At 41.5% G+C, this 22808-nt stretch overlaps 1 protein-coding gene across 13 annotated transcripts in view; it reads right to left on the reverse strand.

Annotated features, from left to right (window-relative positions):
• The window catches only part of PBRM1 (polybromo 1), a 2726611-nt gene that overhangs the window by 44903 nt on the left and 2658900 nt on the right, over positions 1-22808 (reverse strand). The window lies entirely within an intron of this gene.

The following is a 22808-nucleotide window of genomic DNA, read 5'->3' on the forward strand; positions in this document are numbered from 1 at the left end:
GATTTGACGTAGCTTTGTATGTCAGGCATAGATCGCCTCGAAGTAGGCGGTGTGCAACTGAGTAGAGCTGGAGTTTTTTTAACCGAGCAGCATATGGCATCTGTTTGAGACCCTTGATCCTCTTGGTGAGATACTTTTGGGGTCTCTCTAATTGCTGCAGGTGTCGGGTAAGGTACATCCCAAAAGGGGCATTGTATTCTATGATGGGCCTGATGAGGGATGAATAAAGGGGCACGATTACCTCTCTTGATCTACATGTGAAACCCTTTGTGATGAGGTGGGCTATGTAGAAGGTCTTTCTAACCACTTTGGCAATGTGGTTTTCAAAGGAGAGATTGCTATCAACTTGGGTCCCCAGGTCCCTAATAACTTTCTCTGTACTTAATGGGTTTCCGCCTATGTGGTAATTTGTGGGCACATATGTTTTTGCCAAAGGGTATGACACTACATCTTTTGGCATTTAGCTTTAAACCATGGCGCTGGCACCAGTTATCTGTCTCTGTAAGACCTTTTTGAAGGATGTTTGCGTCAGCTGGAGAGTCGATTATGGCGCCCAGTTTGCAGTCGTCTGCAAACTTGGTGAGCCATAGTCCTCCCACGTTTGCCTGTACCTCGGAAAAGTATATACCGAACAAGAGTGGTCCCAGGACAGAACCCTGTGGGACGCCACTTGTGACCGGTTTCGAGTCTGACATGGCTCCAGCAACTCTCACTCTGTGGGTTCTGTCTTTGAGCCAGTTTGCGACCCATCTTGTGACATAGGAGTTTATATTTAAGCTGGATAGCTTATCTATGATGCCCGAGTGGGGTATTGTGTCAAATGCCTTTGCAAGGTCCAGATAGGCTGTGTGGACTACCTTCCCTTCATCTATGGTTTTGGTGACTGTTTCGAAGAAGTCAACCAGGTTCAAAAGGCAGGATCTGCCCTTGACAAAGCCGAACTGGGTAGGATCTAGTGTCTGTAGGTCCCCAATGTCTTTGTTTATGAGCTCCATGATGATCCTCTCCATAGCCTTGCAGACTAAGCTAGTCAGGCTTATGGGGCGATAGTTTCCAGGGTCCATAGAGGCTCCACCTTTGTGGAGTGGGACCACTGTTGCTGTACGCCATTCTGTGGGCACATATCCTGTAGTGAGGCTGAGATTGTATAGCTGTTTTATTTGAGGGATTAGTTCCTCTTGGAGTTCATGTAGGACGCAACCTGGGACGCCATCTGGTCCCATGGAAGCAGTGAGGGCAGCCTTCACCTGAGCATCAGAGAAGTTTGGGAGGCAGCCCTCTGCCGGGATAGATACTTGCTCTTTTGGGGGGGAGAAGTTTGCACTGAACCTGTCTGCCAGGATATTGGCGATGTCTGTGGGTTCAGTGTATTTTTTGTCGTTTAGAATCAACTCAGAACAAGTCTGGGAGTTGCATCCCAGGTTCCTAACATAACTGAAAAAAGCCTTATGATTGTCTTTGGTGTCCTGTGCAATTTTTCTCTCGAAGCTGGCCTTGGAGGATTTTATGAGGGATTGTAATTTTTTGCTAGTACTGATCAGAGATGCCTTCCCTATTAGGGATTTTGCTCTATCATGTAGTAGCTTCCTCCTTCTGTTGTACAGTTTATTTATGGCAGGGGTCCACCAGACTGGACGTCTGCCTTTGGATGATTGGGTCTTGGTTTTGTTTGGGATAGCATGATCCATGCATTCCTGGAGATGTCCGTAGAATGCGTTTATATAGGATTCTGCAGTTTGGGCCGTAGTTTCCACTGGCCTTGGGGCCTTGAAGGATTCCACTTCGGTTTTGAGAAGTGAGAAGTTCACTTTTGAGAAGTTTTTCAGTGTGGTTTTCTGGGCTGGGGATGGGGTTGGGATGTGGACATCCAGTGAAATTAATTTATGGTCTGATCTTACCAATGAGGGATATACTTCTGGTGTGGAGCATAGAGTCCCCATGTTGGTAATGATCAGGTTGAGTATGTTGTCCCCTCTTGTGGGAGTGGTGACTAGTTGTTCCACAGCATTTGAGTTTATAATTTCCAGGAACCTTTGGGCTAAGGTGTTGGGGCTTGAGTAGTGCTCCCAGTCAATGTTTGGGTAGTTGAAGTCACCCAATACAATGGTGTTCGGAGAGATCTTCATGTTTTCCAATGTTTTCAGGAAAGCAGAGTGGGATTACTGACTTTAAGAGGGTGGTCTGTAGGATGCTATAAACTGAAAAGCAGTCTTGCCCACTGTTAGTTGCACATGGATGGTCTCCGATACTTAGTGCAATGCCACTAACCTGGAGGTGTGGATATCCTTGATAAATATGGAAACTCCCCCTCCTGGGATGCAATATTTGTCAGCATGGAAAAAGATGGTCAACAGACCATGCTGCTTTGCCAGGGATGGTCTGCACCTCTCCCTTCTAGGCTTTTGAATATTTGCAAAAACACTGTCTTCCCCCCATAGTGCCTTTTTTAGAAAATGCCAAACTTAAAGTACTTACCACATAGCAAATCAAAACCAACAAAATCTAAAGGTATTACTGCTCAATGCTAGGAGTCTTAAAAAAAAAAAAAAAAAAAAAAAAAAAAAAAAAAAAAAAAGCCCACCCCCTAGAAGCTCTCTTCACCCTAAAGAATGCTGACATTTCTGCAGACACTGAGACATGGTTTAAAGCCACATAGAGCACAATGGCAGTGTGCCTTCCACACATTTATATCAGCTAGACAGGGACTAAAGGTGGAGGTAACTCCATTTACATAAAAAATAAATATACATCAAGGCTGGCCAAACAGGACAAGGCACATGAGCTTCACCATGATTAAATCACCATAGACAAAATCCAGTACCACTTCCTTGCAAGCTACAGGTCCTCCTCTATGACCCAGGAAACCCATACCATGCATTTAAACTCATTGGAAACACTCAGCATCCAACCTTATACCATATTCAAGGGCGTCTTTAATTACCTCACTATTAACTGGGAATCCTATACGACACCTAATATACAGACACAGAGATTCCTAGATTTTGTAAACACAAACTTGCTGGAATAGAATATCAATACACCAACCATGGCTGCAGTCATACTGGACCTTATCCTAACTAATATGGGAAACTGATCCACATACCCTAGTGTAATGTCTTCCCTGGTAAGTTCAGACCACTAAATGGTCTACACTAAAGTAAAAATAAAACTTGGACCCCCAGCTAACCCTGGAATATTCAGGAACTACTTTAAGGCTAACTTCCTGCTATTAAGTGATAACCTGGCAAAATTAGAAGCCCCCATAAACCCTGAGAACATTACTGCCTATGCAGAACTGTTCACAGAAACCCTATACAAGCATGTTTAATAGCTGCATAGAGGTAGCTGTACCCACTAAGAAAAAGTGCAGAACTAATTGAAAAAATAAGCCACCCTGGTGGAATCACAAGATCAATAGGCTGTATAAGAGAAGGAAGAAAATCATGGCAAAAATTAGGAGGTGCAGCACCCAGCAGGATGAAAGCACTCTCACTGAACTAAACAAACAACTTAGAAGACAAAGTTTACTAAAACCAAAGCTAAAGTAAATTTGGCCTCCCTGGCCAAGGACAACCACAAGGCATTTGTTAGCTATGTCTGCAGCCTTAAAGGCAGTACACAACTGTGTGCAGAGCTCATTGTAAATGGAGCCACCTATACTGAGCCAGAAGATATAGAAAAACTACTGGCTGACAAATTCAGCTCCAACTTTACCTGTCTCTCCCCTTCAACCTTCCCTCAGGAAATACCATTAAATATAAAACTCCCCCCTGCTATCACTATGGAACATGTCTTTAATGCTCTCTCTAAAGCCAAGAACACTGCATCAATAGGTCCAGACAATATCCCAGGATGCTTTCTAAACAGCATGAAAATGACCTACCAGGCCCTCTGGAATTGCTATTTAACTGTAGCCTCCAAACAGGCTTTGTGTCTCATGAAAAAAGAACAGCAACAGTCATCCCTCTTTACAAATGTGGGTCATCTACAGACCCATAAGTCTCACTAGTCTCATATGCAAAGTCATGGAAATGATATAATAAACTTCCAGACACTGGACCCAACTTAATTTGGTTTTGTCAAGGGCAAGTCATGCCTACTCAACCTAGAGGACGTCTTTTGGAAGTTCGCCAAAGCAATGGATTGGGCAAAATGGTTCACACTGCCTAGCTTGACATGGCCAAGGCCATTTGACACAATAACCCGCTCAGGCATTGTTCACAAACTCAACAGGTTAGGTACAAGCCCTTATGTCACCCAGTGGATAGCCAACTGACTTACAGGATGCAGGAAGTTAGAATTGGGACATCCACCTCTACAAAGAGGCCAGTCACAAGTGAAGTCCCTCAAGGATCAGTCCTGGGACTGCTCCTTTTTGGCATTTACTTCTCTGAAGTCAAGGCCAATGGCAATGACCTCTGCCTGATGAAATTTGCAAATGATTGCAAATCTGGAAGCTCCCATTGAATCCCACACTGACACAAATGCTCTCCTGGAAGGGCTGACAGACACACAACTGGTGTCAGAGCCATTGACTAAAATTAAATGCCAAGAAGTGCATAATAGTATCCTTTGGGGAGTCATCCACCCCTGGTAACTATCATATTGAGAACACACCCCTTAGAGTTGACCCAGTAGTCAGGGACATAGGGACACATACAGACATTAATCTAGCTTTTGACCAACACACGTCTACAGTGGTGAGGAAATCATTCTATGTTGCGCAACTTATAAACAAAGGTATGGCATTTAGGTCCAAGGTAGTCACTGTTACACTGTATTCGGCATTATAGATATAATGCCCCCCACCACCCCCGTATGTACTTAACCAGGCATATCCAACAACTGGAACATCAACACAGGTTACTCACTAAAAGAGTGAAGGGCGTAAATATGTCCTATGTAGACGGCTTCAATGCCCTATCCCTGTATTCTCTCTCCTACAAGCTGTTGAGGGGAGATCTATGTCTGGCATACCGGGTACATGCAGACCCCGCTCTGATGGACCTCTTGCATATCCACAAACAAACAGCCAGCACCAGAATTACCTGTTATAAACACTTAAACCTTGCCTATGATACAAACAGGACCTGCTGGACAAACAGTTTTATATCCCACAGACTATCCCATCTCTCAAAAAAACTCCCCATCCATGTGAAGCAGAGTTCCTCCATAATCCAATTTCAGTGCAACTTAGACAACTGGATGGGGAACAGGAAATTCATCCCTGGTTTGGCACCTATGTCTCTAATGGACACAGGCAGCCCGTAAATGTTTCATCTCCCAGGCCCCTGCTTGTAAATGTTTCATTTCCCAGGCCCCTGTTTACACTTATCAAGGGTACCAGAACTTGTCAGAAATTTGGGATGAATGGCTTGGCTTAAAAAGACTTTTGTGGTTGTTAGCCTAATAAACACCTATGATCCTGTGATGTGGCACTTTCATCTAAACTATACATACACCTCAATACTGACTTCCGCTTAAAACAACGAGTTAAACATTTTAAAAGCTGCCAAGCTGGACCGCGCTAGCTTCTCTCCCTGATACTCTAGCCAACTGCAACCTTATCTAAAGGGACTGGGTTTGATAAAGACCATCTTTCTTGGAAGAGGTCGCTGTGGACACAGAAGCAAGGTCTGCAGACAAGGGGGCTTGGAGGCCAGACATGGCCCAACACACCCTTAATTCTTTTTTTTTTTTAAACACCTTTACTAAATTATCACTTGTGACATAAGCACATTTAAATTTATAAAAAAGCAATTGAACTGTATTAACAAGTTCACGTTTACAAACATTATATCATCATCATCAGCCCCCCTTTTCCCCATTTTTCTACATGGGGTTGGGGTATCTTGTTAACTGTCACCAACTCTTTCAATTCAGTGCCACACTCCTGCCCGTCATAGATCTTCTTTCACACAACCCATCCACCTCTTTGCTGGATGTACCTTGTTTCCTCTTGCCTTCTTCCTGTCTGTCCCACATCTTCCTCACCAGATTGTCTTCTGCTTTTCTGCACATGTCCAAACCACCATAATCTGTTCTCTTTGATGTATTCTGCAATTTCAGCTACTTTGGATTCTGCTCTTGTGTCATCATTTCTTCATCTGTCCCACAGTGTGCATTCTACCACCTTTCTCAGGCACTTCATTTCCATCACCTCTAGTTTCTTCAACTGTTCTTCCTTTACTGCCCAGGTTTCTGTACCACAAAGTAGTACTGGTCACACCGCTGTCTTGTACACCTTACTTTTCAGCTTCATTGGCATTCTTTTGTCATAGACTACACTTGATACTCTATGCCAGTTGGCAGCAGCCCCTCTGATTCTAGCTTTGACCTCTTCATTCAGACTACCCTTCTCCTCAACCACCCCCCAGATACTTGAAGCGGTTTACAAACATTACACTTCACATATATTGCTATATATAATATAACCTAAGCAATATTACATACATTATTCAATTCCTGCCCTTTTTTTTAAAACAAGAAATGTCTTTATTAAACCATCACTTATGACATAGGAAATCATGCATTTATATACATGAAAACAATCCACACCGACACAATCCTAGTTGCAAGCATTATACATCACAAACCACACTGACACACTCCCAGTTGCAACCATTATACATTCACTTATAATCTACCCAATCATTTTCAAACATTACATAGCTTAAGTCCTGCCTTCTTTTAAACCTCATCCCTCCCCTGTATGTATTGTTCCCACAATTCACATTTTTCCTATGTAGTTTGCTCCTACCCTTTTCTAAAGATCCCCATTCCAGTTGTTTTATCTGTTACTATAGTCACCACTTCTATTGCAGTTGGTTTAGATTTTGGTTTCCATTTTCTAGTAACTGCTTTTTTGGCAGCAAGGCCTTACCATGTCTATGCAATTTTGATTTTGCATCATAGCTCAGAAAAATCATCTCCCTCAACACCAATTTGCGCACCAAGCATCTCCGACAGTGCATCCCGCAGGGAATCCTTAAAATCTGCCAACTCACTGCCATCCCAGAAAATATGTTCCCAAGTACCCCTTTCTTTCCTCACACCTGCAAGATTCTTGCCTGCCTACGGAAAAATTCTCTGGAGACTACCTTTGGGTATAAAAATATCTACATACACATTTCCAAGCAAAAATCCTAAACCTTCTAGATTTTGTAAAAAAAAAAAAAAAAAAAAAAAAAAAAAAAAAAAAAAAAAAAAAGACACTACAATTCTCCAAGTTTCAGGTTCACATAAAATAAACAAGCAAACAATTCCAAGTACACAAGTGAACTCAAAAACAGCAGACTGCTCCAGTTCTTCAAATCTCTTTATTCACAAAGCTATAAGCACTTTCACAGGTTGTACTGCTTCATCAGATACAAACAAGAATAAAAAAGACAGCATTAAGTATTCTAATAAACAAATCACATGATGCATTTTTCTTAACTCTAAAAGGGACAGAAGTCCTAACAGTACATAACATTATGCACACTAACTAAAAACATACAAAATGAATAAAAACAGTACATCTAATATGAGTATAAACTCCTTTTAAAACCGTAACTACACAAATACTCTATACTAAGTATTGCTACTTCATTTGCGTAGGCACCTACTCTTTAGTTTAGGTTTAAGATATCAGAAATACTACTGAACAACTGGAAGCCAAATGGATAATCAGGCTCAGAAGTGACTATGGACATGGGTTGAATTACAGGGTGCCCATTAAACCTAAACTAAAGAGTAGGCACCTACGCAGATGAAGTAGCAGTACTTAGTTATGTACAGTTAGGACTGTGTCCCTTTTAGAGTTAAGTGAAATACATCATATGATTTCTTTATTAGAGTATTTAATGCAGTCTTTTTTACTCTTGTTTGCATCTGATGAAGCAGTATAACCTGTGAAAGCGCTCATACCTTTGTGAAGAGAGAGATTTGAAGAGCTGGAGCAGTCTACTGTTTTGGGGTTCACTTCTAGATTTTGTTGCAAATTTGGGAGACATACATATATCCTCCCATTGTTTCTTTGTGAATTGCTTATCCAGTCTCTCTTCCCAATCCTTTCTACCCTCTTCTGACTGATTTTTATAGTTATCATGCAATATTTTATATGCTTTACTAGTAATTATTCCTTTTTAATGTAAGCTTCTGTTCTAGATTCTACTAACACCTCTATCAGTGCTGGTCTTTCATTTAGGACCCCCCTATTTCTTTCTCTTTGCCTATACTCTGATATCAATCCTCGATAGAGAAAGCAATCTCTTACCTACAGTCCAGATAAATTCTTAGTGACTTCTCATTCTATCATCTTTCTATCTCTAGTTATTAGCTCCCAATACCGTGGTTCCTTTACCAGTTTTCTCCAATAAATTCCAGCCCCTCTTGCCTATTGTCTTTATCCCTAACTGCCATCATCCCTATCACCAGAATCTCCTTTCCCCATTCCCGTTTTGGCTTAGTTCTTAGAATACTGTCTGCTACTTTACAGATATAATATTCTGTATGATTATTGTTATTCTCCTTAAAGGCCTGCATCCAAAATCACACTCTCTCCTTGTTTCTTGAGCTTCCCTTGTTTCATCATCATCCCTTTCCACTTTGAATTATAGTTTTCTGCTTGTGCTATGTATAGAAGCCTTAACTGTGTAGCTCTGAAATACCCATTCAAATCTGGTAATCCCAATCTACCCTGCTCTACTCGAAGAATCATCTTATCCCACTTGACTCGTCTTCTCCTCCCAGATAAAGTCCTTCAGCACTTTATTAATTACTATCCACAACTTCTCCTCTGGTTGATAAAAATATGCCTGACCTATATACAAGACTAATGGGACTATAGACATTTTAACTGCTTGTATTGGACTATCCATATTCATATAACAAAGCTTCCATTTTCTCAGTGTTTGTATTATCTTTTGTTTAGTCTCTTCCATATTTCCTAAACTGCCACACCAGAATAATCTTTAATCCATAATTCTAAACACTTCATTTTATCATGCCCTCATAAATATGGATATTGCCGAGCCAATTCATAATATGTGGGTACATAACTTACCACTATTGAATTGGTTTTCTCTTCAATAATTTCTGTATCCTGAAAAGATTTGACTCTTTCTCAAAATGCTCCACAACACTGTAATGTCCTTTTGGTTTTGTCAGGTATAAAATATCTGCAAATATAAGCCAACTTTTCTCGACTACCATAGCAATTATATCCTTGAATTTCTGAGTCCCTTATTTTCTTTGCCAATGCTTCTAAATATAATGCAAACAACAAAGGGGAAAGAAAACACCCCTGCCTCATTCCTCTGCTCAAGCAGAAGTTATCAGAGAGGACCCCTCCCACTTGAAATTTTGCCTCCAATCCTCCATATATCCTTCTAATCAACCTTATAATTTTTTCAGGGAATGCAAATGGTTCCATTGCCCTGCTCATAAAATCCCAACTTACTCTGTCAAATGCTTTCTTTGCATCAAGACCCACCAACAACAATGGTATTTTCTTTCATTCTGCTTCTGTCTGGGACATCAGTGTTCTGTTAATGTTGTCAAATGTTTGCCTCCTTTCCATAAAACCACAATGACCCATATATATCAAGTTTCACATTACTTTTGCCATTCTTTTAGCCATTATAGACATGAACACTTTATAATCATGGTTTAGTATCGAAATGGGCCTGTATGAAGCTGATCTGATGGATCTTTACCTTCTTTAGGTATTACAGCTACTACCGCTTTCTTCCAGGATGGTGGTACTTAAGATCATCGTAAATCACTGGTAAACAAAACCTTCCAGAACTTTACTTTTTTTTCCCTCCTAGCTTGCAACCTTCCACAGGAATACCATCTATTCCTGGGGACTTTCCTGTAGATTGGTTATACATCACAATTTTTATCTCATCTCCTATCTTAATGGTTAGTAATTGAGCCTCATCTACCTCTAACCTTGGCTTACTTAATTCTTCTATAAATATTTCCATTTGTAGTTTTTTCTTGATTTCCATATTTATCTGCTTTATACTGACTTTCATAGAATTGCAGAAATATTTCTAATACCTCTACAGGATCTCATTACCTTCCTTATTATAGGCTCCCTAAGCTTTGTGACAGCCCTTTCTACTTTCTGCTGCCTGAGTCATTGTGCTAAAGTTTTTGTGCTCTAGTATTATCAAAAAAAAAAAAAAAAAAAACAGTTGCTTAACGGTAATCTTTCTAAACTTGTGAATGTTATTAATGTAATTCCTTATTTTCGGTTTAGCACGCTGCAGTTTATCCTCTTCTTGTTCTGGGAGATTATTCCTATTCTGTAGTACTTTAACATTTTTCAGTCCCTCTAAATAATGGTTTTTACTTCTTAATCATAGCTCCCCTTTCTTTTACTTCCACCCTATTTTCAAACTCCACCTTAAATTTTTCCCACTCCTGTCTATATTTTGGAAGTAGTTTCTATCCTAATAGCTCCTGAGTAACCTGACCCAATCCTTAAATTCCTCTTGTCAACAGAGGGGTGGGAAAGCACCAGTGCCTCCTTTTTATTTCACTACCATGGGTTTTTATTTTAGTTATTATTGGCACAATATTTGAAATACTTACTGGGTGCATATCAAGACCTTCAATTAAATGCACATGTTCATGTGAAATGTAAAGTCTGTCTAACATAGACCAGTTTTTATATCGTGAGGAATAATGTGTAAATTCACTTCAAACTCCTACTACTGAATTCACATCTTCCATGCCAAATATTTTCATAAATGTCTTCAAAACTCTACCCTCCTTTGTTATGGGCTGGCTATGCCCTTGCAACTCCCACTCTAAAATCACCCACCCCATCTAACCACTACCTTTCTTTCCACTCCACTAACTACCTTAATTATAGCAAGCTCAGATGCTCATAAGCCTAGTACTTATTATACAGCAGGAAGTTCTTATTGTTACATTTGTTAATGTCTGTTATGTACTTCACAGATAAAGATTCTAGTTGCCTACTGATGTACTATGTTCTTCACCTGTAAATATGTTGTAAGTAATTGCTATGTTATATTGTTAATCGCTATGTAATCCAGCGTAACTACTGTCTGTTTATTTTAACTGTGGAGCTTTTCTCCCCGGGCCTCCGCTGAAAATGGACCTACGTCCAGTCACACACTCCCGGTCAACAAATGTAAATAAATAAATAAATAAATATACCTTCCCTTTTAGGCCCGCCAGACACATCTTCACTGTTGCAAATCGAATTCCAGTCCCCACCTACAAGTAGTATTCCTTGTTGAAAACTGATCATTTCTCCCAGAAGTTTCTTAAGCTCCATTATAGCGGTTTTAGGTGGAATATAAATGCATGCCAGTGTAATTCTCCTTCTTTGCCAGTAGCCCCTTAGCAGTACAAATCTGCCATTATCTTTTTTTATCCTCTTCTATCACTATTGGAGCCCCTGTTGCAATTAACATAAGCACTCCTCTTTTCCTTTGTCTCGGATATTCTACTGAATAACCATCTTGAAAACCTTTATTTATCAAATTCACATATTCAGTTATTTTCAAGTGTCTCTCCTGTAACACAGCTATTTGCATGTTATATTTTAATATAATTCACTATTCTTTCTTGTTTTGTATTTATCTAAGTGACCACTGACATTTAAAGATATTACAAAAAGCATCACTGTATTAAAAAATATTATTCCCACCTTTGCTTATAACACCTTTTTTTAAATGTCTAGTTCCAGCTTTTGTGTTACATGCATACATTGTCAGGTTGAACTTTTATACAGTTGCTTCTTGTCATACCCGTTTGAGCCTATGTCACATCTTACAAAACTTTTTGTTTTATTGAAAGCCTCAAAAAAAAAAAAAAAAAAAAAAAAACACCTCCAATACCCCCTAAAACCCATTAATTTAATACCAACACGCAAAAAGTACAGTTGTGAACACTTACCATAAATGTAGATGTTCAAGTGTATTCACTGTTGCAGTCATCACACTTGGGTTATCTGCCTACAGGTAGCCCTCAGTCGGCCCGAATAACAGAGACTTAGTATTTCTGCATCGTTTGCTGTCGCTTCAGTACCGAATTCAGGTCGTCAGGGGTATAAAAACAGGCAGCCGATGCCATTACATCAGTTTTTCTTGCCCCAAATGTCAGGAGCCCCCCCAAATAGGGAGCAAAGTTATGGTGGGAAAAACACCACCAGTAAAAAGTAAATACCAATAACCCAGTAAAGGGTGAGTAATACACATAGAGAGGGGAGAGAGAGAGAGAGACAAGGGGGCTGGAGGGTGGGAAACCAGGACTGCAACAGTGAATACACTCGAACATCTACATTTGTAGTAAGTGTTCACAACTGTACTATGTTCTTCGTGTTTCACTGCTGCAGTCTTCACACACGGGTTGAATCCCAAAGCTGAAGAAAGGGTGGAGGCAGTCAAGAAGAGTTGGGGCTGGCTAGTATGCCCTGCATGACTGCTGCTGCAAAACCCACCCTGGATTTGGAAAAGAAAGGTAGGTGGTAATGCTTGGTGAAGGTGTGTACAGAACTCCAGGTAGCAGCTTCCAGAATGTCCCTGGTAGGGACTCCCCTGAGGAATGCTGCAGAGGGAGAAGTTGCCCTAGTGGAATGCGTTCTGACCCCGAGGGGTTGGTTTCCCATGGTGTTTGTAGCAGAATTAGATACAGTGCGCTATCCATTTGGAAACTGCTTTGAAATGGCCTTGCCCTCTGCCCCTGGTGCAAAACTGACTAGTAACTGGTCAGATTTCCTGAAGGCTTTAGTCCTATCCAGGTAGAATCTGAGTTGTCTGTGAATGCCCAAGGAGTGCAGGATCCTTTCCCCTTTATTTTGAGGATTAGGGAAGAAGGTTGGCAAATGGATAGATTGGTTGAGAGCCACACTGGACACCACTTTTGGCATAAAGGAAGGGTTAGTTTGACTATCAGCATGAAAAATAATGAAGGGTTCCACAGCCATAAGTGCTTGTAGCTCAGACACACTTCTAGCTGAAGTGATGGCCAGAAGCAAGGTTGTTTTCCAAGAAAGTAATTTTAACTCTGGTGACGCTGCAGGCTCAAAGGGGGGTAGCGTGAGCTTTTCCAGTACAAAGTTAAGGTCTCAAGCAGGGGTGAGTGCTCCCCTTGGTGGTCTTAGGTTGTTTGCCCCTCTCAGCAACTGCTTGATGAGAGGGTGAGAAAAGAGAGGTGGCTCGGTGTTGTAATGAGACGAGATGGCAGAGGCATGGGATCTTAATGTAGGAGAGGGATAGGCCTCTGTGGAGTAGGTCTGTTAGGCAATCCAGGATTAGAGGTAAGGAGGGAAGTGCTGTGTCCTCTCCTTTAGACTGAATCCAGGAACAATACCTTTTCCACTTATCAGCATAGGATTTCCTTGTTCTGGGTCTTCTGGCTTCAAGAATGACATCCAGCACTGGCTTGCTTAGGCTGGTCACTGGGGGAGAATTCAAGGAATAAGCCAGGCTGCAAGATTCAGGGCTTGCACTTGCAGATGCAGGATATGTCCCTCCTGCTGGGTGAGGAGAGTTGGGATCTGAGGTAGGTGCCATGGTGGCACTGGTGAGAGGCTGCATAGTAGTGGGTACCAGTGCTGGCGTGGCCAGTCCGGGGCAATCAGGATTGCCCTTGGTTTGTCCTGTCTTACCTTGAGTAATATTCTTATGAGAAGACGTAGAGTGGGAAATGCATAGGCTGAGAGGTTTACCCACTGGAAGGATAGGGCATCCACTTTCCAGGCCTGCTGTGAGGTGTCCTGGTGCAGAATTTGCTGAGCTGGTGATTGTAGGGGGAGGCAAAAAGGTCCACCTCTGGGGCCCCCCATTTCAGCGTTAGAAGGCTGAAGGTGCTGGGGTCTAATTGCCACTTGTGTGGGTCTAGTAGATATCTGCTTAAGTCATCTGCCAGAGAGTTTTGTTTGCCTGACAGGAATTGAGCTTGCAGATGAATCTGCATGTCCAAGGCCATGTTCCACAGGGCCATGGCTAGCCTGCACAGTGGGTAAGAGTGTGTTTCCTCCCTGCTTGTTGATGTACCACATAACTGTGGTGTTGTCTGTTTTTATTAGCAGGGATCCCGGTGAGAGTAGGGATTTGAAAGCTGTCAGAGCATGCTGAACAGCTAGCATCTCTTTTTGGTTTGATGTGCAGATGAATTTGACATGGGCTCCAGTGGCCCTGAATGCACTTGTCGTCATGATGTGCCCCCCCAGGCATAGTCTGATGAGTCTGTGGTAAGGGTCTGGGTGGTGTGGGATTGAGTAAAGGGAAGTCCTTTGTTGTGGTTGCATGCCGCTGCCCACCAAAGAAACTCTGTCCTTAGACAAGGTATGAAAGGTATGACAGTTTCCAGATCCTGAGAATGTTGGCACCAAAGACTTTTGAAGTACCACTGATGTTTCCTCATATGCAGTCTGGCATATGGAATCAGTAGAATGCAAGAGGCCATGAACCCTAGGGCCTGCAGTATTTTCCTTGTGGATAGCTGGGTTCTGGTGGCCATTTGAGTGAAGTAGCCTGTCAGATAGGCTTGTTTTTCTGGAGTAAGGAATGACATCTGGGATGCTGTATCTAAGCTTGTTTCCAGGAATACAATCTTTTGACTGGGGACTAGTTTTGATTTTTTTTCGTTGATAGTGTACCCCAGGGAGGTTAGAATGTTCTTTACAAATGTCAGGTGCTGCAACAGCTTTTCCTGACTGTCTGCCTGAATCAGGCAACTGTCCAAGTACGGGTACATTTTAACCTTTCTCTGTCTACAATAGGCAATGGCTGGAGCCAGGCATTTTGTGAAGACTCTGGGAGCAGTGGATAAGCCAAAGGGAAGTGCAGAGAACTGATAATGCAGAGATCCTTGCCAGAAGCGTAGGTATTTTCTGCACGAGTCCCTGATGGGAATGTGCAGATAGGCTTCTTTTAGGTCTAGGGTGGCTAACCAGGCATCTTTGGACAGCATAGGAAGAAGCTGCTGAAGGGTGAGCATTTTGAATTTTGGTACCACCAGGAAGGTGTTTAAAATGGAAAGATCTATGATTGGGCACCAAGTGTCCTCTTTTCTGGGTACCAGAAAAATTCTGAAATAAAACCCTTGACCTATTTGTTCTGCAGGAACAGGTTGAATTGCCTTATGGAGAGCAGGGATTGAATTTGGTTTTGTGCCTCTGCCCACTGGTTTGGAGGACGGTCTGGGAACCTTTTTGGAGTTGGCAGTGAGTGGAAGTAAAATTTGTACTCCTGGGATACAATGTTGAGGACCCACCATTCTTTGGTGATGGAGGTCCAGTTTTCTGCATGATGAGCAAGTTTTTCTCCTAGGGGCACGAGCAATTGGGCAGAGGTGAGGATTGAAGTTGAGAAGTCAATGTGAATTCTTTCCATAAGGGGGTGGCTTAGCACTCCCTGTTTTAGAAGTGGAGGCACTCCATTGCTTAGATCTCTGCATACCCTGAGACTGTAATCTGGGGGGGGGTTGTTTCCCCTGGGTCTAGTTTGAGATGGCCTTGAGGGGGCTGGAAAGGCCCAGTGTTTCCAGAGGCAATGCCTACTGAATCTTGGAGGCTGCACTTGCAAAAATTCTTTGACTGTCTGCATAGACTTAGCTTTTTCTTCCATCTTGTTTAAAACCTCCTCTGCTTTTGTGTCAAACAGATTTGTCCTTGTTCAAAGGAGCGTCTAGTAATTTTGATTTGGCAAGGTCTGTTCCTTAAGCCAAGCATGCCTTCTCAGTACAGAACCAGTGACTGCTGCCCTGCAAGAAGCTTCTAGGGCGTCAAAGCCACATTGCAAGGTATGCTTGCTGACTTGGCTTGCAGAATGCATAAGCTCTTGTAATTCTTTATTTTCTGCACAATCTGTAAAGGTAGATAATTTTTGCTTAATAAGTTCTGTAATATGCTGCTGCTATTTCAGCATGTGAAACTGGCAATTCAATGCCCTAATGGCAAGAGTTGCAGAGGTGTATACTTTTTCACCCCATCTGTCTAAAGCTCGGGAATCCCTGTCCGAAGGGGTGGGATTCTTAGCTGTAGTTGCTTTTATACCTTTAGGCCCCTGGGAAATGACCTCTGGGTCAGCAGCAGGAATACTGAAAAGACATTTGAGAGAGTCAGGGACTCTGTAGTACATGTCTGGTTTCCTTGGAGCAGTGGGTAAAGTATCAGGAGGTAGACTGGATTCCATAAAGACATCATCCACAACATCCAGAACAGGAGGAATTGCTAAAGGTCTATGTTGAGGTAAATCTAAAACTTCTCTGAGTCTCTTTTTGGACTGAGGATAATCCTGGCATTCCCAGTGGAAATGCTCTCAAAGTATGAAGGATTTCACCAAAATAAAAGTCCTCTGAGGTGGGGGGGAAGCAGACGGAATGGATTCCTCTGCATCTGAATCCTCATAAGCAGATAAAGGCATGTCTTCATAATCAGAAACCTCAGTCTTGATGGACTCTTGGTAAGTTAAAGCTGCTGGGGACAGGTCTCTTTTTCTCTTATCGGGGAAGGCTGGCTTCCTCTAATCAGCATAATCAGGTCTTCTGTAATTTTAAGCATTTGAATTTAAAGCAAGGAAGCAGGTGCTTGAGCTTGAGTCATCAGTTTTTTAGGCGTAGCTCGTACACTTGGCCTTAGAAACCCATTAGTTTTAGACAGGACTGAAGACACGAAAGAAGTTGTTGGTTTGTGTCGAATATCAGTAATGCAAAGAACTTCCTTGGAAGTCGGTGCCTGCACAGCGGCTCTGGACCCATCCAAGGCAGAGACATCTGCAGGTTCCATAGTCAGGAGTCTCGTGGCATACCGGACTCCAAACGGGTCTCAGTAGAGGCCTGTGAATCCATAGAAGCGGGCATCAGGGGCTGTGAAAGCGCCTCACTGAGTACCGGCGAACTGTCAACTAGCTTAACGGAAGCGTTGGCAGTTTTGGACCTGTGTGGTCTTGTCTTTATCCTTACTTTTTTCGGAAGATCGGTAGTCAGATGGCTTACCGAAGCCATTTCAGAATACGGAGATCGAGAACGAAAGTATTTAACGACAATAAGGGCCCAATGACGAATAGTTCGGGTGTTGAACAAGGCACAAAACAGACAGTGAGGTACGTCGTGGTCTGCTCCTAAACAGGTGACGCAGTAAGAATGGAAATCTCTGTGTGGTATTTGCTTTCCACAGGCGAGACAACTGCTAACTTTTTCTGATATCGGTTAGAGCAAGAAAAAAGGATCTCCAATGGGGTACTTAGCTTTAGAAGACTTCAGGATGATTCAATTCGGAAACGAAAACTCAGGTAGCGGCCAACTGGCACTTGTGAGAACTGCTTCTGCTTCGGGCTCCAAGGCAAGAAAGACTGATGTAATGGCGTCGGCTGCCTGTTTTTATACCCCTGACGACCTGACGTCAGTACTGAAGCGACAGCAAGCGATGCAGAAATACTAAGTCTCTGGTATTCGGGCAGAATGAGGGCTACCTTGCAGGCAGACAACCCAAGTGTGATGACTGCAACAGTGAGAACATCCATGTACATCTCCAAATACTGAATTTTACCCTCCTAAAAGGAACAAATGCCCCAAGCTGACAGCCACACTCCCAGACTAGAGTTAACCTATAAGAAAGGTTCTCCATGCTAAGATGCATGGTGCAGCCTGTGCTTCTACTAAGTACTAACTGGTTTTGTCTTATCTTTATAGCTCCCCAAGGTGGGAAAACTGCTGAATGCTTTTCGGAGAACACTATCTCCTAGCCAGTTTCTCTCTTTTTTTTTTGCCTAGCTAATCACTCTCCACCAGACCGTAACAAATTTCTCTTTATCAGATTGTCTCCACTGTCTCCATGGAGACTGTAGAACCAGACCACTAATTTTGCATTAGACTGTTTCCATGGAGACATGAGGGCCAGATACAGAATTGCTACCAAGCATACATTCATATGCTAGAAAAAAAAAGCCTCATACTCATACCTCTCAACTGTACAGATTTTCACAGAATATCCAGATTTTTGGTTCATATTTTTTGTCCATTTCTCAGAAAATTGTGGTTTTCTGGCAAATTAGTGGCAAATCATTAAAGACTGAAGTTAGAAAATAATGACAGACATTTGAATTTCAGACTTCATATCTTTCAGAAAATTCATGCTAATGCAAAAACCGTTATCCTATCAACTTTTTCCAAGTTTGTAAGAGCAATATTTAAAAATTGTGCCTATTTCTGGTTCTTTGCCTCAATTTTATTTATGGCTTTTTCCAGATTTCTTGCTGTAAAAGATTGAGAGGTATGCGCATGGTATTCAATATTCTTTTTCATTTACTTGCTTTCTCTTAAAACTTGGTACTAAATCAATCCAATGTCATTAATCTAATTATTCCCCATGCAAGAATGAGAAAAAAACAGATTAATTTTCTTTAGTCATGCTCTTTTAACCAGGCTTTTTTTTACACTGCCGTGCCTACATATCTTAAAACTTAAGAAGAAGAGAGAGAGAATGGAGAAACAAAGGGGAAAAAAACAGCAGCACCTATGTACAATTTACACTTAAAAATAACTGAGAAAACTTTACTTTATAGCATACAAAGAAACCCAAACACCACAAAATTGGTACTATTAACAAAAAAATGTTTTCTTTACTTACAGTTAACTTTCTCCCCTCGCTTCCCCTCCCCACAGCATTTTTCCCCAACATTAATGACATGTAGGACATATACCTTTCAGCCCCCCACAAGTCCAACAAATTCTGAAAAAGCCCAATATTTCCAGATTTTATTGTTATGTCATATTTCAGGGCGGCCACGGTGGTGGCAGCGGTTAGCGTTGTCGCCTCACAGCAAGAGGTTCTCCGGTTCGATCCTCGGCTGGGGTGCCTTCTGTGCAGAGTTTGCGTGCCCTCCCTGTGGTCGCGTGGGTTTCCTCCGGGTGCTCCGGTTTCCTCCCACATCCCAAAGACATGCTGTAGGTGGATTGGACACTCTAAATTGGCCTTAAGTGTGAGTGTGTGCATGTGTGTGCCTTCTGTGGAAGGTTGGGCGCCGGGCTGGCAACTCAACACTGTAAAACTCCACTGCCAATCATGAGCGGACAGGTGATCCGCTTTGGCGACTCCTAACCAGGAAAAGCCGAAAGAAGAAGAATTGTTATGTCATATTTCACAAATATAATTATTGCATTGTAATCCCACATTAAGTTACTGATTTTATTACTGTTCATCTCCGTCTCCCAAACCCTGTGTCTGCTTCATTTCCAACGTACTCTCAATTCTTCTAGTCAACTTTTGTGCTCCTTTCCTTCTCTCCATTTTCTGTTGAAACACTGGAAAAGGTTTCACAGGTACAGTCTCTCTGTGGTCTTTATTACCAGAAGAAAAAGAAGCAGAATCTCCTTCTGTTTCACAGATCACTTTTTGTTGGACAAACTTTTGTACTTCCTCCTTAGCATGTACTTCATCAAAAATGATTTTGTCTCTCCAAGGAAGAATACCTTGAAGACAGCTGGGTATAGCAGTCTGAATCTCACACTTGCATAGTGAAATGAATTTAATCCTCTTCTGCCTGGTGTTCAATGAGTAATTATTCTCAACAAACACTCTGTTGTCTCCCACTTTTGGTATTTTGTCCTTCTGCCAGAGTTCTGTCAGAATCATCTCCTTCTGTTGGTAGGAATGCATCTTTACTTTTAAAGGTCTAGGTTGCTTTCTCATAGCCAGGTTTGGAGAATGCACATGATGTGCCCTTTCAACTAACAACTCCTGCTGTGGAATACCAGTCCAGTTACTTATCTGTACTTTCATAAAATTAATGCAGTCTGTTCCTTCCAGCTTCTCTGGAATAGCTGAAAATCTCAGGTTTTCCCTACATACTCTGTCCTCTAATTCTATTATTTTTTGAAATATCTCTTCCTGAGCAGTCTCATATTTAGCCAGTTTTTTTTTTCATTTCATCCTCTGATTTTTGCAGTTTTATCACCTCATCTGAATATCTGTTTAAAGTTTTTTCCACGTTTTCCAGCTTTTTGTTGTTTGTGCTGATATACTCCATCAGTGTTTCATTTATTTTCCCTGGGTTTGTATACAGTTGTCGTACATCTTCCTGTAGGTTACTGGAAGTCATGTCTGGGGGTTACACTGCTTTTTTGCTGAACAGCTGCAGAACTTTCCTAAGTTAGTGTTTCTTTCTCACTTTTTATAGCTGATTTTTTCCAAGTGCTCTGTATTTCTTTTTTTTCCTGGCATCTAGCCAGTACTCTAACTTGCCAGTTACTGATACTTACCCATAGACACAAAAGTTTACTGGCCTTCTCTGTTGAGTTTCTGTTTTTACACTGGGAGAGCTAGAGTTAAGCTGTTACTCCATGTGCAAACATCTTGGAAGTGCCACGCCCTGAATTTCTTAAACACCTTTTTAGGCAGAGACTCACTGCAAGCTTTCTTAAAAACATCCTCTAATGCTGGAATTAATAGATGGAAGGTCGCCATGTCAAGGGATTCATTCTCAAAAAATAAATAAATAAATCATATACCCTTTCTGATCAAGCTTAGCCAGTAATTGCTCCCAATTAAATACACCTCTAAATCTAGTCAGAATTTTGGAAAAAAGAATACACTTGTTTGGGTTTCTGAACTTATTCATCCTCACAGGAAACTGACTGATCTTAACATTTCTGAAACCTCAGATTCCAGATCTCCTTCAAAATCAGGATCCTTGCGTGGTTGTATGGGGTTGGGAGCTGCAGTGTTACTCAGCCAAGGTTTGCACTCCGTAGTCAACTACCCGAACAATGGATCTATCCATAGCCACCAACGTAGGTGGAAACACGGTCATAGACTGCTGTCCTGCACTGTGGTAGGTCTTCTGTTTCTTTTTTTACACTAGTGGGAGAATTCTGGAGGGAATGTATAACATATCAGTCCTGACAACAGATTATATATCCCTGACTTCCCCTGTACCTAAAGAGTCTGGTTCTCCCATATCTTAGGCAAGCAAAGATATAGCCCCAGAAGACATGCCTGACACTTGTGTCATTCACAGTTGTAGTACCAACACCAAACCTGGAGGCAAAAGAAGGTGAGTGGTCTAATAGCCTTCCCAAGACTACTGTAGGGTTGCAAACCATAGGTTGAGACATGTTTCACAATTTATTTCCATGTTTTTAGGTGCACAAGGGATAGATGGTGTTGGGGCACTGTACTTGAACCAAACAATTCAGGTGACAAAAAAATTAGCAAAATTAATAACAAATACCGGCTGCACAGTCAGCCCAATAAAACGGACAGATCCCACTATTCTCCCTCTAAATAGCAATCCGAAGTCTGTATCTGTAGGGCTACTATACTGAACACTGCACTGAGTAAAATTAAAGCAATTTCTGTAACACAGTTCAAAGCACAAGATACACGTCACAGAAGTCTCCTAAAGGCTAACTTTAGCCCCAAATGATTAGAAACTGCATAAAAGGAGCCTTAGACAAGGAATGAAAAATTCATGTCAGAAATGTTTAATACACAAAATGGTGCCAAATTGCAGTTTAAATGAAAAACAAACACAAAATGCCACAAACCTACTCATTCTCCTCAAATAACTATAACCCCAAAGAAAAAAGAATTTTTTTCCTGTCAAAACCTTCAAATGAAGCTTTTAACCAACAGAAATTACAGGTGTGATTAAATTGCACCCCTGAAAGCACAAAGCAATGACAGGAAATGTTTTAAAATGGCCTTAGTACAAGAACACAGTTAAACATTCACCAATGGCCATAAAACACACTACAAGGGTTAAAAATCCCAGAAAAAACAATAAGTAGCTTAAAATAATCAGTATCAATCTTATACTACAGATAAAGTAAAACTACAATCATATACAATTTCCAAATCAGGACAAAAACCCAAAGCAGCAGAACACAATATTCAAGCACCAACAGTAAAAGGCAGAGAGGGGAAATAAAACCCCAAAAGATTTCTTATTTGAGCTCAGCAGCTGAAGAGATCAACAGTAAGGATCAGTCTTCCAAGAGATCTTTCTCTTAGTATGTCAATAGAAAACTGAAAGGGTCCGGTTTGTGGGTATGAAAGGCAGTCCCTGTACTGCCAGGTGATTAGTCCATCACACCTACAGGCAGGCAGTGAGAGGGACTCTTGAGCTTTGGTAGACTGCCAGAGGAAGGGTAGCAATGCACTATTACACAAAATGCAAGTAAGGCAGTGTGTTTGTTGAATATTCTAATTTACTTCAACAGAGTCACTTTACCTTTACAAAAGGATGTCTTACACTATAACAGGAAAGCTTGTGAGGCACTTTGGGTAGAATGAGTTGTGCTACTACCTTTCAACTGTAGAGTCTGAGGTTTGATCCTAGTTACCTCAATGTTGTATGCATGGAGTGTGCATGCTCTTCCTAGGTTAAAATGGAGTTTTCTTCAGGTAACCTGGTTTGTAGCTACTGGTTAAAAAAAACTGGCCATATATACTATGTAGATATTCTCCTAATGTCTGCCCTCCATCAGTTAAACAGGAGCTTCTGACTCAAGCACTATTAATCCAGATAAGCTAAGCTAGGTTTGAGCAAATACCTACGACTAAGGAACAACGAAAGGGGAAATCATCCAGTTTCAGTGACCTACTCAGTGAAAAACAATGTACTTATTTTATTTCTGGTTATTACTGACTCATGTATTCAAAATCTTCTGAAATAAGATGCAAGGACTTAAGACAATCCTGCTGAAAAATAAACTCACTAACATGCATAACATAAGACCTGTCACTCTTTTTGAGGACTTTGCATTGTCATTTTGTAATGCAATAAACACAAAGAAGTGCACTGAAAAACAAGAGAATCCTGACCTGGGTTGCT

This window comes from Protopterus annectens, chromosome 7.part1 (genome assembly GCF_019279795.1).
Source record: "Protopterus annectens isolate FY-2018-M chromosome 7.part1, PAN1.0, whole genome shotgun sequence".
Taxonomy (NCBI): Eukaryota; Metazoa; Chordata; order Ceratodontiformes; family Protopteridae; genus Protopterus; species Protopterus annectens.